Source organism: Taudactylus pleione, unplaced genomic scaffold (genome assembly GCF_031769625.1).
Source record: "Taudactylus pleione unplaced genomic scaffold, aTauple2 ptg000178l, whole genome shotgun sequence".
NCBI lineage: Eukaryota > Metazoa > Chordata > Amphibia > Anura > Myobatrachidae > Taudactylus > Taudactylus pleione.
In genome coordinates, this window is record NW_028284580.1 from 5957058 (window position 1) to 5975466 (window position 18409).

An 18409-nucleotide genomic window follows, 5' to 3' on the forward strand; every position below is an offset into this window, starting at 1 on the left:
ACATCAAGTACCTATTTTCCAGCACTTTGTACTTTTTTACCCCAACAAAAATAATATTTTATATTATTAGCCAAATGAAGCTAATTAAAAAAATATTTTTGCCTAATGAGTCATTAGGGCGGGTGTCCCAGTGGTTCAGACCCAAGTCCCAACATTTTTAGCGAAAAATAGGGGTATTGCACAACTTTTCACCTACTATGGAGGTAGTGAAAAAGTTGTGCTAATAGGATTACACGACAAGTACAAATTCGCATGATAAGCCATTTTTCTAAAAAAAAAATTAAAAAGCGACTTATCGAGACTAATTGAATTCCTCCCATAATATTATACTGTTGGTGTTCATATATAAGACCAGACATTGCAGGTTAAATTCCATGTAATGATTTTTCTTCATTTCTAAGTGCTTGCCCTGTGTGTTATTTCACAAGGTGAATTCCGATGTGGGGCGTGTATTTACTCATAGTCTGTGCACATGCCTTGATCTGATTTTGTCTGCTACTTCCCCTTATCGTTTGACTTTGAAATCAAGTGTTAATTAAACAAAAGTCTGTGACCTTGATGATGGCAGTAAAATCTGTATACAACATGGGAAAATCTGCACTTCCAAATTTGACCACAAAACATGTTTTATGGGAGGATGTTGGATAATAAAATACTGGGATAAAACGTAGAGATAAGGTCGTTGCTACAGCTCGGTGTAAACGTTTGTGACAAAGAACAGGTGTATAGTGTACTGTAAGTGTGATATGCAGCATAGATCTATGTTAAAAGTGTTTGCAGTCCATGCTGCTCCTAATCATAGTACATCTCTAAAATAGCAAGTACACCCAAATTACACTGGTCTATCCACTTAAGGGATTTGCAATAGAGTAAATATTATACAATTCTAGGTACAGTTCATATGATTAAGAACTAAAGGTCAGAGCTGTATTATTCATTATGCCAACCTATTTTATTTTGTCTAAACGAAGAAGGGTGAGGATGTCCAAAACCAGTCTTATGCCTAGGGCCTCATTGGGTTTTAATCAGCCACTGGTAAAGGTTATTATTTTAGAGATAACTATTCTCAGTGACAGGCTGGATTTTCCCAAACCGATACCATACCAATGCTGTACCAAGGCACTACAGCACTTAGATCTTCTCATTTCCCCTGATCATCTCCCATCAGTGGTCCCTTTAACACCTCATCATCTCACATCTTACTGCCCACTCCAAATTCATGCATCTTGCAAGCTGAGTCATAGCCTGGATCCCATGTCCTCGATGTTCCCCGCTCCCTGTGGCAAGTTTCTGGATCTTTTGCAGAAACTCCAAGGAAATCCCTCTCATGTAACGACACAGAGAAAATCTTCTGTAGCCAGGAGGGGGAAAGGTCGGGGGTGCAATGACACAATTGCGGACAGTGGTTTACATCATCGTGGTCCCACACACTTCACTGGAGGAGTGGGTGGGATCAGGAAAAGTTCCCCTAAATATGAAACTCTTGGAAATTCTGAGAGAGTATGCAAGTATGTGTACTAATGTAGCACCCGGTATCAGCCTGAATTAAGCTAGGTGGTGACAACTCATGTCACCATTAAGCTAGGTGGTGGCAACTCATGTCACCAGTAGAGTTAGCAGTCATGTAAGAGCACAGCTAGTGGGAACAGGATGTAGCTGGCAAAGCTGAACCATTATGTTTATTGTGCTGGAAAAGAAGAAGAATTGCAAATAAAGTTTATTCTGTTTGTTAGTCTGTTGCCCAACATTCCTTGCTTCTGCACTGCACATGCTGTTCACGTGTCCATTCCACCAGGTACTATGTACTAAGCACCTGAGTATTCCTGGGAAGGCCTTCTTGTTACGGATGCTATACCAACGCCATAGCCAGAACATATGAGAGTCATCATGAGGGAGTGTGCTATACAACATCTGACTGGTACCCAATGTAAGTGCATCACAATACCAGAAATGCACAATGGACTAAACTAAGCCCGTTTTTATAATAAAAGAATCACACTTATTAACCTGTCTATAGAAATAAATTATAATACGGGATAATGTATCTTGCCCTGCCAACTTTGTAAAAGAGAAATATATTAGGGTTGGTGAGCAGTAATACTAGTAATATACTGTAAATGCACAACACTGCGTGACAAGGATTTTACATTCCTCTCAACATACTTGTTCCACCCTGACCATGGCTCCGTTCAACTACACCCTTATATAGTGACTCCTCATCTTTAAGTCAGTAATCCTCACCTGTTTTCCACCAAAGAACCCAGGGCTGTTGGTGAGTTTGGTTTTATACGAGGCACAGGTCACTGAGGTGGCTGCTAATATTGGTATTATTAATATAGATATATTGTATGTGTGTGGGCTGACTACATCCCGTGTGGGGTTGCATATTGTTGTTGATGTTAAAATTCACTTATTATAAAGTTTTTCTGTTTGTTGAATCTTTCACTGTACCTCCCCCTCCCCGCACACTAATCCTAACATTCCCACCCTGTTTAAAAAGGGGGGGGGGGGTGGACGTGCTGTCACAAAGCAGCTGGTAATAAAGGGATAGTCAGTCCCTATGAGGAATCAACATACAAATATATACAGCAACCAGCGCTGAATAAGATGGACGGTGTAATGAAAAACACAATGGTTTATTTAAAAAGCATAAATATAGAGATATCTCAAGATGAACAAAATAAAAGTTGGCAATGGAACAAGGTAAATGAATATCTGCTCCTATATGATTGAACAGCTGGACCTAGTACAACCTCCAATACGTCCCATACAGATGAAATAATGTCTGAAGGCAACACTTAATTACCATGAGGTGGTGTAATGGTCACCAGCACAGTCCTTAGCATCCCAGATGTAGCGCTTTGTAAACTGTGAAGTAACACCACATGGAAGATGCCAGTATTTGCCAAAGGGTCCCAGGAGGAGTGTAGCAAAGACCAAATAATAGTCCAGCAGTAATACAGGAGTGCAGAAGGGATCTCAACGCGTTTCACTGGGTAAAAATTACCACCCAGCTTCTTCAGAAGGATGTGATGGCCCTTCCTGGGAATCGCCAGAGGGAGCCATTACAGGTGCTCTGCTCCAATATAGGCCCCATGCAAACCAAATTACATATTGCACAAAATACACACACTAGATATAGCTATAAAGAAATATTAAAATGTATAATAGTTGCAATATAAAAAGTGTAGCCATACATACAATAAACATGCAGAATAGAAGCAAATAATAAAAAACAATTATGAGGCATTTGAGTGGTTAAGAGTACAGGTCACTGTCGAACACTGGGCCTGATTCTGACCCGCTCGTGAGCGCTGTACGCTCGCAAGCGGGTCGATGGTGCCCAAGTGCGCATGCGCGAGACCCAGCGAGCGACGGGGAATCCGTCGCTCAGGGTCTCGCATCAAAGGGGGCGTGCTGTCGATGGTGAGTGACAGCACACTCCCTTTGGTGGGCGTGCCCTGGGGCGTGGCTGCCAGACGGAGGCGTTCCCATGGGAACGCCTACCATCTGGGTCCGGCCCCACTGATATCACTAGTGATGTCAGTGGGAGTGATTTTGGCTCTGATAGAGCCAAAATCACTCCAGGGCTTGCGGCCAACGAGACCCTACTGCAGGGTCTCGTCGCAAGCCCGATGGTCGCGATGGTCTTGACCATCACGACCATCATCATGGACGCTCGCATAAGCTGTGGGTGGTAACCCACAGCTATGCGAGCGTCCAAGATGCCGCTCCAAGAATAGGTAGGAGGGCCCTGATTCAGAGCGAGCGCTCTTGTCAGAGCGTCCGGCTCTGAATCAGGCCCTCTGTTCATACCCGCCAGAACCCAGTCCCCTATTAGATGAATGTAAACTCTGGAGCAGTGTCTCTGTATAAGCACTGTTACACTGCAGGACCTACCACAGTGTATACTTCTGTACCCCAGTGTATCTGTATAAGCACTGTGACACTGCAGGATGTACCCCAGTGTCAGTGGCGTAACTTCATCCCAGGTGCCCGGAGGCCAGATAAATGTTGGTGCCCCCCCCAAACTAAAATGTACCACCCCCCAGCACCTATGCCAACCCCAGCTGCCGCCGCCCCCCTTATGCAGTTCCTTTTATATAATGCCCCAGTAGTGGTCCCCCTATGCAGTGCCCGCCTATGTAGTGCTCCCCAGTAATGGTCCCCCTATGCATTACCTCCAGTAGTGAGCCCCCGGTAGTTGTCCCCAGTAGTAAGCTCCCTGTAGTGAGGCCCCCAGTAGTGAGGCCCCTGTAGTTGCCCCCAGTAGTGAGCCCCATGTAGTTGCCCCCAGTAGTGAGCCCACAGTCATTGCCCCCAGTAGTGAGACCCCTGTAGTTACCCCCAGTAGTGAGACCCCTGTAGTTGCCCCCAGTAGTGAGCCCCCTGTAGTTGCCCCAGTAGTGAGCACCCTGTAGTTGCCCCCTGTAGTTGCCCCCAGTAGTGAGGCCCCTGTAGTTACCCCCAGTAGTGAGGCCCCTGTAGTTGCCCCCAGTAGTGAGCACCCTGTAGTTGCCCCCAGTAGTGAGCCCCTGTAGTTGCCCCAGTAGTGAGCACCCTGTAGTTGCCCCCTGTAGTTGCCCCCAGTAGTGAGGCCCCTGTAGTTGCCCCCAGCAGTGATGGCCCCCACCGTGCATGCACACACAAAAAAAACAAACAAACAAACACTTACCTTTATCCCCGCTCCAGTGCTGCTGTCATCCATCCCCGGCGTCCGCTCCTCGGCACTATGGGAGTGACGTTATGATGTCACTCCCATAGTACACTGCGGGACCCAGAAGACGGAGGGAGCTCCGTCCTCCGGCTGCCGCCGGGGGTTTGAATAGGAGCCGGGCGCCCACTGGTAACACTCAGCGGGCACCTGGCAGATTGTACCCCCTGCACCCTCCGTAGTTACGCCAATGGAGGTGAAGTGCCGATCAGTGGCGCTCCTTCTCCATGCAGCTCCCGGGGACAATGGAGCCAGGTGCCCCCTTCAGGGCTGACACCCGGCGGCAAATTACTCCATTGTCTCCGGGAGTTCCGCCACTGCCCAGTGTATGCTTCCATACCCCAGTGTGTCTGTATAAGCACTGTGACACTTCAGGATGTACCCCAGTGAATGCTTCCATACCCCAGTGTGTCTGTATAAGCACTGTGATGCTGCAGGACCTACCTCAGTGTATGCTTCCGTACCCCAGTGAATCTGTATAAGCACTGTGATGCTGCAGGAAGTACCCCAGTGTATGCTTCCGTACTCCAGTGTATCTGTATAAGGACTGTGACACTGCAGGCCGTACCCGAGTTTATCTCTATAAGCACTGTGATGCTGCAGGACCTACCTCAGTGTATGCTTCCGTACCCCAGTGCATCTGTATAAGCACTGTGATGCTGCAGGACGTACCCCAGTGTATGCTTCCGTACCTCAGTGTATCCGTATAAGCACTGTGACACTGCAGGACGTACCACAGTGTATGCTTCCATACCCCAGTGTATCTGTATGGCACTGTGACACTGCAGGCCATAGCCCAGTGTACCCTTAGAAGCACTGTGACGCTGCAGGACATACCCCAGTAGTTTATGCTTCCGTATCACAGTCTATCCATATAAGCACTGTGACATTGCAGGCCACATCCCAGTGTATCCGTATAAGTACTGTGACACCTCAGGATGTATCCCAGCAGGGGCTGGCTGGCAACTTTTAGTCTGGAGGGCAAATGCATGCAGGCGGCCCTGGCAGAGGAGTCGCGAGTAGCCAGGGTGCCCAAAAGAATGTGCGTGTTACGGCGCCCCCCCCCCCCTCCTCAAGAGAGGACACACTTATGCAGGCCTCGAGTAGTGCCCCCAGTAGTGATCCCCCCTATGCAGTGCCCCTTGTGCCCCCAGTAGTAAGCCCCTTATATAGTGTCCCCAGTAGTGGTAACCCTTATGCAGCGCCCCTTAAATAGTGGCCCCAGTTGTAGTCTTCCCCCTATGCAGTACCCCCACTATTGCCCTTTATATAGAGCCCCCAGCAGTGGTCCCTCGATGCAGTGCCCCCAGTAGTAGTCCCCTTGTAGTGCCCCTAGTAGTAGTCCCCCCCAGTAGTAGTACCCCCCTTGTAGTGCCCCCAGTAGTAGTCCTCCCCTTGTAGTGCCCCCAGTAGTAGTAGTCCCCCCTTGTAGTGCCCCCAGTAGTAGTAGTCCCCCCCTTGTAGTGCCCCCAGTAGTAGTAGTGCCGCCAGTAGTAGTAGTCCCCCCCTTGTAGCACCCCCAGTAGTAGTAGTCCCCCCCTTTGTAGTGCCCCCAGTAGTAGTAGTCCCCCCCTTGTAGTGCCCCCCTTGTAGTGCCCCCAGTAGTAGTAGTCCCCCCCTTGTAGTGCCCCCAGTAGTAGTAGTCCCCCCCTTGTAGCACCCCCAGTAGTAGTAGTCCCCCCCTTTGTAGTGCCCCCAGTAGTAGTAGTCCCCCCCCTTGTAGCGCCCCCAGTAGTAGTCCCCCCCTTTGTAGTGCCCCCAGTAGTAGTAGTCCCCCCCTTTGTAGTGCCCCCAGTAGTGGTCTCCTCCTTATAGTGCCAGATCCCCCACAGTAGACACACATAATATAAAAAAAAAACACTTACCTGACACCCGCTCCTGCTCCTGGTCCTGCCGCCGAGATCAGCTCCTCCGTCCGCCGCTTTGCATTATGGGAGTGACGCATTATGGGAGTGACGCGTCACTCCCATTACCCACTGCGGGAGCCGGAAGATGTCCGGCTCTGGCAGTGGGAGCAGCAGCCGATGAGAGTCTGTCTGATTCTCATCAGCTGCTAAAGCAAACACACAGCTGCCGGCTCCGGTGGCTGTGTGTTTGTGCTGTGTAGCGCTGACCGAACTCCGTCCGGTCAGCGCTACACACGTGGTGCAGTCTGTGTCACAGTGACACAGACTGCCCGCGGCCCGCATGACGCTGCGGCCCGGGGGGCACATGGCACCCTGCCCCCCCGGCCCAGCCCGCCACTGTATCCCAGTGAATGCTTCCATACCACAGTGTATCTGTATGGCACTGTGACGCTGCAGGACGTACCCCAGTGTATGCTTCCATACCCCAGTCTATCCATATAAGCACTGTGACACTGCAGGCCACATCCCAGTGTATCCATATGTTGAACCCGGATGATTGGCTGAGACCAGATCTCAAGTTAATATCGGGCGACGCCATTTTATGTTGCCCCTGTCGACTCCATCTTGCGTCGTCAGCATGAAACCATTTTGTGCAATGCTAATATGGTATTATTAGCATCTTGCGACTGCATTGCTACCGCATATTGTTAAAAGTCCTACCATACCCCATACACACTTAAATCATACATATAATATACAGGATGCACAGCGCACAGTTGCGCTGTTTATTAAAACACTCTGCACATAAAACACACCACGTATATTAGCGACTACACGCAATATCCTTACACTTACACATACCAAAACTTATAAAAAGGTTCCCTAAGCATTAAGGTTCATATTAGAGGTTTTATATGTTATCAAGTCTATTGTGAAATACATATATTTGGTATCTAAGGTTTAGTACATGATAAGCAGACCAAGTTTGGTGCCATTCTAAACCAATGTTTATTTGCAGACTTCCGGTTCCATCGGAAAGGAAATCGCAACATGCGTTTACAAGTTATGGATCATAGAGAGATAGGCATTGAAATATACTCTGTAATGTAATGTTTATTAGCCAGTTTAGACTTGTTCTTCGGCGGGAAAACACACACAAAGGAGGATGCAAGCGGTCGCTCAGAAACTGGGCGGCCACTTGCAACCTGACCGCCCGCCTCTGTTGCGGTCGTTAGGCTGTGGGTTAACACCCACAGCTCTAACGACCGCTCGGGTGATGGTCGCGATGGTCAGAGACCATCGCGACCATCGGGGCTTACGACGAGACCCTAGGGTAGGGCCTCACTTGTCGTAATCCCCGGAGAGCTTCTGGCTCTGTCAGAGCCGGAAGCTCTCCACTGGCATCACTAGTAATGTCAGTGGGGCCTCCCCCAAACGGCAGGCGTTCCCATGGGCTCTGTTTGGGCTGCCACCCCCCCGGCCCGCCTTCCAAACGGGGCGAGCTGTCAATCAACATCGACAGCTCGCCCCCTTTGGAAAGAGACCCGCTACGACCGGCGCTGTCGGTCGTAGCGGGTCTCACGCATGCGCACGAGGGAGCCGGCTCCCTCGTGCGCATGCGCACTGGCAAAACATTGAGGCGGCCGTGCGGTCGTAGACCGAACGGCCGCCTCTGAATAAGGTCCAAAGAGCTGTTGGAGGGCTGAACTATTACAATACAAACTGACCTATGAACTGTATCGTAACAGAAGAACCAGGAGGAAGAACCAATGGGATTATGCCAACTCATTCTATTGTATTGCCTATCTCTGCAAGGGTACATACATATGCAAGCACTCTAGATCTGGTGGTTAGTCATCTTTCTTTCTGTTGGCGGAGGTTTCATAGTTGATCCCGGGAAATCTGGATCCAGATCGCATGCGTATGTATTGACTGTACCTTGTATTTTGTATAACCTTTGCGCTAATTGTGTTATAGATCAAGGTGTGTAACTATATACTTTTATGTGAATAATATCTTTTTGTGCTTTGGAACCACAATCAAAGTCGGGAAAGCAATTATTTCTTGTCCGTACGCAACGCTAAATAGCGAAATTAGGGTATAAAGATTAATAGGAATTCATACATATAAGCACAGTGATGCTGCAGGACATACCCCAGTGTATGCTTCCGTACCTCAGTGTATCCGTATAAGCACTATGACACTTCAGGATGTACCCCAGTGAATGCTTCCATACCCCAGTGTATCTGTATAAGCACTGTGACACTGCAGGACCTACCCCAGTGTATCCGTATAAGCTCTGTGAAGCTGCTGGAAGTACCCCAGTGTATGCTTCTGTACCCCAGTGTATCCATATAAGCAGAGCCGGCCCTAGGCATAGGCATTATAAGCAAATGCCTAGGGGTGTGACGCAGAATGCTAGGGGCATCCAGGGCTCTGCCTGTCTGTTCCCTTCCACCGCCTGCCGCTAGCCCCCACCTCCTCCGCCGCTGGTGTAACTTAATGAGCACTGCCCCAAGAGCGTCATCTACGGAAGGGGATCTATCTCTTCCCCCTTCTCGGCAGCTGCTACTGGGTCCATTGATGCTGCTGCCGCTCCACCTGTAATGCTGTACAACATGCAGCGGCAGCCTGCTACACAGAAGTGCACACACTGCACTGTGGGCTGAACCAGGAGGGAGGCTCTTCACAAAGTCCCGCGCCCTGCTATTTTCCCTCCTTCCTCCCCTCTCCTTCCCGCTCCTCCGCTGCGCTGTACCAGACCACTCCTTCGCTGGAAGCAGGGGAAGCCTGGAAGAGCAGAGCTGTGACGTCAGGCACATATCAAACAAACAAAAAATGGCAGCTGCTCAATCAATCTAGCAGCACTAATCAGGTGCATGAAAGGGAGGGGTCATACTAAGTAGAAAAAGGAGGGGGGTTTAACCCCCTATTGTTCCTCAGCACACAGAATAGTACCTGCAACAATATATAAAGACTATATGGTCATAGAAATCAGAGATATTAGTTGCATGCATTTGCAAATACATGGGAAGCTGCTAGGCCACGTCACGGCTTCTCTGTCTCTAGCAGTCCCTAACACTAAGGGGTTCACATCCGGAGCGCAATGCACCCCGAAAAACGTCCAGCCCTGGACCCCCCCAGGGCATCACACGAAAAATGGAAAAAGAGTGACAGTGCAGTGTAAAGTATAGCTGTGTAAGACTAATTAATGTGTGTTGGAAAAAAGGGGTTAAAATATATGTGAATTATTACATGAAAAAATACAAACATAATATGTGATGTAAAAAGCAACTATGTGTATTAAGTGGTGATGCCATGAGGGGGCCCAGCCAGACCAGCCCCGGGGGTCTTACGCCCAAATGCTCACCCCAAATGTAAATTATACCAATTATAAGGCCTCATGATAAAGGCACATATAAATTTTGTCAAATGTAAGGCCTCCTGATAAAGGCACATACATAAATGCATCCACATTGAGAGCCAGCTTACCTGGGAGTCACCCCTGGGAACTCCAACTAGCACTACTAGAACCAGCATGCCCTACTAATGCTGGCTCCTTCATGCCACTCATACCAAACAAACAAAAAATGGCAGCTGCTCAATCAATCTAGCAGCACTAATCAGGTGCATGAAAGGGAGGGGTCATACTAAGTAGAAAGAGGAGGGGGGTTTAACCCCCTATTGTTCCTCAGCACACTGAATAGTGCCTGCAACCTACTTCCCATGTATTTGCAAATGCATGCAACTAATATCTCTGATTTCTATGACCATATAGTCTTCATATATTGTTGCAGGTACTATTCAGTGTGCTGAGGAACAACAGGGGGTTAAACCCCCCTCCTTTTTCTACTTAGTATGACCCCTCCCTTTCATGCACCTGATTAGTGCTGCTAGATTGATTGAGCAGCTGCCATTTTTTGTTTGTTTGGTGTGAGTGGCATGAAGGAGCCAGCATTAATAGGGCATGCTGGTTCTAGTAGTGCTAGTTGGAGTTCCCAGGGGTGACTCCCAGGTAAGCTGGCTCTCAATGTGGATGCATTTATGTATGTGCCTTTATCAGGAGGCCTTACATTTGACAAAATTTATATGTGCCTTTATCATGAGGCCTTATAATTGGTATAATTTACATTTGGGGTGAGCGTTCGGGCGTAAGACCCCCGGGGCTGGTCTGGCTGGGCCCCCTCATGGCATCACCACTTAATACACATAGTTGCTTTTTACATCACATATTATGTTTGTATTTTTTCATGTAATAATTCACATATATTTTAACCCCTTTTTTCCAACACACATTAATTAGTCTTACACAGCTATACTTTACACTGCACTGTCACTCTTTTTCCGTCAGGCACATATCGGCAGGAGCAGGACTCGGGACATCAGCAGGAGAAGGGAGTCGGAGTGCCGGTGATGACTGCAGAGGTACCTCAGAGTGTCCTTGCTGTGTGGATGGCGTGTGGCAGCCAGGAAGCGGAACTCCCAGATGCGGCCAGCACCTGGTGTCTCTACAGTGCACCAGGTAATAAAGAATTGGGCTATGTCTGCCTGGAAAGGGGGGAGGGGTTCTAAGTATGCCCAGTAATGGAGGGGGGGTGCTAAATATAGCCACTTAGTGAGAGGTTGCTATGTGTGCCCTGTAAAAGGGGGAGGATTAATAAGTGTGCCCGGAAAGGGAAGGGAGGGTGCTACCAAGTGAGCCTAAGATGGGGGTGGCACTGTCCCATCTGTCCTGTTCCTGTCACCTCTAGGCCTTTAACCCCTGTCCCAGATTTTGTCTCCTCTGTCCTACCCTGCCCTTTTTGTCCTGTCACCTCTGTCCTGGCCCTGTCACCTCTGTCCTAGCCCTATCCCCTCTTTCCTGGCTCTGTCACCTCTATCCTGGGTCCTCTGTCCTGGCCCTGTCACCTCTATCCGGGCCCCTCTGTCCTGTCCCCACTGTTCTGTCACCTCTGTCCTGGCCCTATCCCCTCTTTCCTGGCTCTGTCACCTCTATCCTGGGTCCTCTGTCCTGGCCCTGTCACCTCTATCCGGGCCCCTCTGTCCTGTCCCCACTGTTCTGTCACCTCTGCCCTGGCCCTGTCACCTCTGCCCTGTCCTATCCTCTCTTTCCTGGCTCTGTCACCTCTATCCTGGCTCCTCTGTCCTGTCACCTCTGCCCTGGCCCTATCCCTTCTTTCAGTCGATCTGCAGATATATCCATCAGCTGTGTACCCACTTTAAGATTGCTGGTGGATTATTTCTAGGGGGCACCAGCCAAAATCTTGCCTAGGGCACCAAATTGGCTAGGGCCGGCCCTGCATATAAGTACTGTGACGCTGCAAGATGAACCCCAGTGTATCCATATACTGTAAGCATTGTAACTCTGCAGGCCATACCCCAGTGAATGTTTCCGTACCCCAGTGTATCTATATAAGCACGGTGACGCTGCAGGCCGTACCACAGTGTATCCATATAAGCACTGTGCATTTGTGCCGCTGATCTGACGCTTACTTTTTGTTTGTTTCATACGTATTTCAACTATAATCACAAATTGTTATACTTGCAAAATACTCTTATGCCATTTTTCAACCTTGATTTGTAAATGCATCTGCATCAGGCCCATAATGATAAAATGAAAGTAAGACATAAATGAATAAGTCAATTATCATAGATACATATAATACAAAAATGATGCAACTATTTGTTTAAAATCCTGTAAGTAATATCAGTCAACAGTAACTTCGTGTGTCCTTGTTTATAATTAGGGAATTCCGATGTCATCATTTTAGTGATAGTATTATATTAGTACATTGGTATACATGTATTATATAAGGAATATTACACCCCCATATTTTTAAAGATGCCTAAAGCAGGGGTACGTTGTACTATATATAACATGATATAACACACTTTACGCCTTTGTTAACTTTCGTGTTTTCTGTACAGTGTATACACAGTCTTCCACTGTCCTTCCATGGCTACATGAATACATTTCTGTCTTTATCTTATGTCATTTATTATCTGATATCAATGTAAAATCCTGATCTCTTCATGCGTTTATCGCTTGGTCTCCTCCCACCTCTGCCAGTTCTCTTGTAGCAGGGATAGGATTAGGCATATTACCAGACTGGGAGAGGTTCATGTGTAGGTTGAGGTCAAACTGGGGACAGTGGCTGCCAGTATAACAAGTCTATAGTTCATGCAATTATTGACTGTATGATTTACCAAGAGCATCTATTGCTCAGTACTCAATGTACAGACATAGTACACAGCTACCTAATATTTGTTATACACATCCAAGAACAGGTTGTCCATAATAACAAAATGTAAACATAGTATATATTTTCAATTGTCTTATAGTAGGTTACAATTAATACTTATGTGGCTGGCTTATGCCTAAAATTGAGCTGTGTTTCTGAATTAATTTTATGTTGAATTTTATCACAGCACAACAAATAGGTATTGCCCGCACAGGCATTGGCTCCACCCCAGCAACCTTTACTGACTGACATTATTGCACTATGAGTATATAATATTGGAATTATGTTGCGGCTCTTCCTGAGCACCAATTGGTGGGTTAAATGTTTAGTTTAGCCACATTAGGTTGTGCGACCAGATCAAAGCCTGTGTTACGAGTGCTTGTGATGGTGATTACCCTAGGAGACTGCACACACAGGTAGGTCAATAGCTGCTACTGCTATCTGCAACATACCTGATAATGGTATAATCACTTAATGATAGCATGTGTCCAACATAAATATCATCGCTATAAGCTAAGGATAGAAGCTAATGCAATTTACGTCACTGTGCCTTAGTAACTTACTAGGTATTGGAGCTGCACTCTGTAGGCCACCCCTCTAGCCACCAGCCATGATCCCTTTTCCACTTTTTCCCATGATGTGAAGAATAGTGAAACCTGTGCCTTTCAGATTAGTAGTGTCATGACAAACACCATCTTTTCCAATTGTCACCAAATAAGCTCACAGAAGACCCTGATAACTGGGGGCTGATTCTGAATTGGAAGCGAAGAAAAAAAAAAAACTTTGCACTTGGACAAACCAATGCAGGGGTGCATATTTTTTGGTTTCCACCCCACACGGATTGTCCATTGATCCAATGAGAGATGCGCCATGGGTTTTATTCGGATACAAGTCCAAAAGCGGATATCAGCAGACTGAGCATTTGCTAAAGAAAGCAATGACAGACTGCACATGTGCTGCGCCATGCACACGTACACTGACTGAGGATACGAAAGCGGACAGTCTGCTCAATGTGTGGGCAGATCGCTTTGTCTGTGAAATGGGCATTACTGGGTGGTAACTGGGCGGCTACTGTGCTGGCGCATGGAACAAATTCATCTTATGGGAGTGGACATGTAGTCCTACTCCCATGCTTGTTGTAGGCACGTGGACAGAGGAGGGATTCTGTTTCAGATGGATCTTCTCTACCCAGCATGGTGTGGGTACAAGTGCCCATACTAGACTGAAGAAGGAGAAATAGTGGGCAGAGCGATTCATATGCATGAAGATGGGCAGATACTCACATAGATGGTTGGAGACTTGCATTAGCATAAGGTAGTAATTCTGGCAGCCACAGACTCAGCTTCTGTCATATTACAGGCTGTGTTTGAAAAATGACAGTTAGGAGCTGATTGTTTGGTACTTTATCTCCGTCCACTTTATCTCTCTCCAAGCTTAATCATGTTCAGTAACAGGTGATTTCCCAGAAGAGTTCCTATGGTCTTGACCAGCATATAAGTAGCCCAATTTCTTAATGACATGGGAGAGGTTATAATCCTGACACTGGCAAGAGTTGCCGACTGCTCAGGTATATATTTTTTTGTCTCTTTCACTTTACATTCAGTACATGTTATTGGCCTCTCATTAGCAAATGGGGTTGGGTTTTCCTATGCATAATGCGAAGTAAATGAAAACATATTGGGCTTTTTCATAGTTCCCTAACCCCAAAACACGTTCTTGTTGATTATGATTGCATTTTCCCTCACACAACGAAAAGTCATAGTTTTACATTTATTTTACTCGCTAATGCTATTTATTTTTTAAATTGTGTCTTTTTGGCATTGTATGGCATTGTATGGCATTGTAAAGTGAGTTTGTGGATTGGAACAGGAATGTGCAAATTGTTGATGACACAATGCATTTTTTATGCACACTATTCCCTGCTTTAATGTGTCCTTGTTTGCAGTTATAATCACTAAATATCTAGATTTTGAATCCGACATTGTCTTAACAGCATTTGCTTAAAAGTCCAAATCACTGAAGTAAGCTGGTTTGAACATTACACATTTAAAGTCCTTATTTGCTTTCTTGCTAAAGATTCTCTGAAGTAAAAATCTTTCATATAATGCCAATGTCATATTAACTGATGGTATGTAGCATTACTCAAATATCCAGGCATATTTAAAGTAGTATTAATAATGTCTAGAGATAACGGAAATTTTAACTTCATTTACGAACAAGATTTTGCACATTCTGGCAATAGAATCTGACGTTGCAGTTCCCGTTCCTACCACAGCCACAAACAGAGCAGAAAGATCTGACCTTTGTCATCCCAACACTATTCATAGAGTACAAATTCCAAAAACATGAATTTACCAGTACAAATACAAGGGTAGATGTACTACTACTAAGCCTTGTAGAGAGATAAAGTAGAAAGAGATAAAGTACCAATCAACTGCCATTTTTCAAACACAGCCTGTAAAGTGACAGGAGCAAAGTATACATAAACATCAGGGCCGTAACTAGGGTGGCGTGACCTGGCCATGGCACAGGGCACCGCAGGGCAGGGGGCGCTGTTGCGGCCTGTTAATTTTCCTATATATTATCATCAGAGCCATAACTAGAGTTTTTGGTGCTCTGTGCCAGAAAGAGCATTGGCACCCTCTCATTTTTCAAAAGGACATAATGCACCCAAATGGAATGGCTTCATGGGGAAGGGCCAGGGAAGAGATAGGAGAGGCCAGGAGATGCTGGGGATTAAATAAGAGGAAGCTACAAGCAAGAATGATAGTAAACAGAAATTTGACAGGCCCAAACAGCGCCCCCTGACTTGTGGTGCCCTGTGCGATGGCACCGGCCGCACTACTCTAACTACGGCCCTGCTTATCATTCTCACTTGTAGCTTCTCTTCTTTTATCCCCAGCATCTCCTGGCCTCCCCTATCTCTTCCCTGGCCCTTCCCCATGAGGCCATGGTCCTTTTTCATGTCCACTATCTTATGTCGCTATTTTAAAAATGGAGTGGGGGGTTCGCCAATGCTCTCTCTGGCACAGGGCACCAGAAAGTCTAGTTTCGGCTCTGATAAACACCAATCACTCTGTGGCACACAGGCATCCAGAATTATACGGTTGTAATGTTTTAAAGCTAATAAATAGATGTCACTTAAAATGATCATGCTTTTGGCATTAGAAATGTGGACCTTATTCTTAGTTACTCATACAGACCAATGCACATACCAAGGAACATGATGCATGGAAAAAACTTCAAATATTACAGTGAAACATTTCCTACTAACACAAGCATGAGTAAATCTGGGAAAAACCTTCCTGCTGTACATCGGTAAAGATAATTTACTCTTCAAACATGTTTTAAAGTGCCGGTATTTTCTCAGTTTTTACATTTTAGGCAAACAACGCACAAATTGATTTCAGGGTGAAAGTCATTCATCTAAAACAATGCACTCTGCACTCCTGGTCCCAAAAAACTGAAGGCGGTATATGCAGGGGCGGATTAAACCACAAACCACACCTTTTGCCACACTTTTGTACCCACACTTTTGCCAATAACATGACTGGCTGAGTCTATATAGGGTAGGTTAGGTGCATTTTTTCTATCGTATTTAAGTCTGGGTATACATAAGCCCAGACCTCTTTGACTACTGAAGCTTTCCCAACCTCCCTCCCCTTTTCTAATGATTGTTTAGACATTAGGCTTGTTGCCTGTTTTGGCAAGAAAGAATGATCGGGTGCAAACGTTTATATTTGATTGTCTTATGGCCTGCACCACCCTTACGGGGCAGCAATACCTCCCTACTGGGATGGGTAGTCAAGTTTAGAAGGGGGAGTCAGATACAATGAATTTGTGTCTTTTACTGGAGCCACCCTGGCAGTCTCCGTCTTCAATGCATGTTTGTTAATTGTTATGTTGTGTAGGGATGTTTCTGAAGTCTGACTTTCCTTTCATTGATACCATAAAGTCTTATTATTAGATGTTCATTATAAATAAGTAGCTGACCATTTTTCTGCCAATATGTACATCTATGTGTCTTTATTTGAATAATGATAGTTTATTTATAGTATTATAAGTTATAGAATGTTAACTTTATATATGTGACGGTCACATGGGCATACCTCCCAATATTAGGGAGGAGGGGAGCTGGATATGTTATGCAGAGCAGCAGGTGAGAGGGAGACCTTCTAACCTTGTCCCCCTAGAAGGACACTGCGGCCCATGGGTGGGATGGTGGGACAGTGTTCGACTGTCCAATGAAAATTGGCATGGTTGGGAGGTCTGCATGGGGCGCCCTCCAGCCAATAGCAGGTTTAAGACTCTGAACAAGTATGCAATGGATCTGGAAACCACACTCCGTTTTCATGTAGGAAGATGGGACTGTGGTGCGAAAATCTGGATTGTTATTATTCTTAGAGACCTGGGGGAAAATTTACTAAGAATAGTATCTGGCCAAGATTGCATTCCGGTGCGAGTTTGGACTGTTTTTGACACTTGGACATTTACTAAAGGCAAACACTGGTGCAAAAACACAATCCGAATAGAAATAGACAGCCATACACACAAATAGAAGTCAATAGATCATCAAATCAACTCGCAAGTACATTCCATAGACAGGTGTACAACCCACGGATTTACTAAGAGAATTGTGTATCCAAACACGATTGAACACGGAGCAAACTGGCCAAAATAGAAGAATTAAATAGACAACCTTCTCAGCAGCGTGTTCTTTAAGAGCACTGCACATATCAGTGTGATCTGTGCAGTGCTTCTGTTTTATAGGTGAAAGAAAAGGTTACAAATTAAGACAAAAAATTGGAGTGGGGTCCCCCCCCCAAAAAAAAGCATAACCAGCCCTGAACCTCTGTGCCCATTCTGGTACAGGAAAATAGGGGGAAAAACCTGTGTGATGTTTCCCCTATTTTCCTATAAACAGCATCGTGCTGAACCAGCCGCGATAGTAATGACATATTGTAGCAGAAGAACACACAGCGTGGGGTCCCCCTGCCAAAGCATTCACCAGCACCAAACAGGTCAGCTCAGGGCTGGCAATCCACAGAAAGTGGAACCGCCAAAAAGAAAATGGGGTCCCTCCACACGAGGATCAACCTCCCTGGTGATGGTGGGTATGGGGGTAATGGTTTAAAGACAAAAATAATATTGTTCTTTACAATGATACTTCAGGTCCCAGCAAGACTGCCCTATGGCATTTGTAGAGCCACAAGTGCCAGCAGGCCACTGGCACCTGTACCCCCACTGTGAAGAAAATATAAAAAAAAACACAGTACACAGACACCATATGATTTAGTGCTTAATTACACATTAATTCACTCACTCACGCACACTCATACTATTTTAATAGCCAGGGGGAACCGGAGCAGCAGGAGGAAAGCTGGGGGCACAGATGCAAGGGATGCAAACTTGTCAGTGAAAGCTCAGCTGCAGTCCCATCCCATGCACCATGCCCGTTAACTGGTTAAACACATTGTAGTTATCACTATATTGCACACTTGGGGACTGATTCTGAGTCACATTAAAAGTGGCTGTAGCTGCAGGTGTCAGCCAACAGTACAGCTTCCTGACACCATTCATGTGTGGGGTTGTTTCTCAGCCAAGGG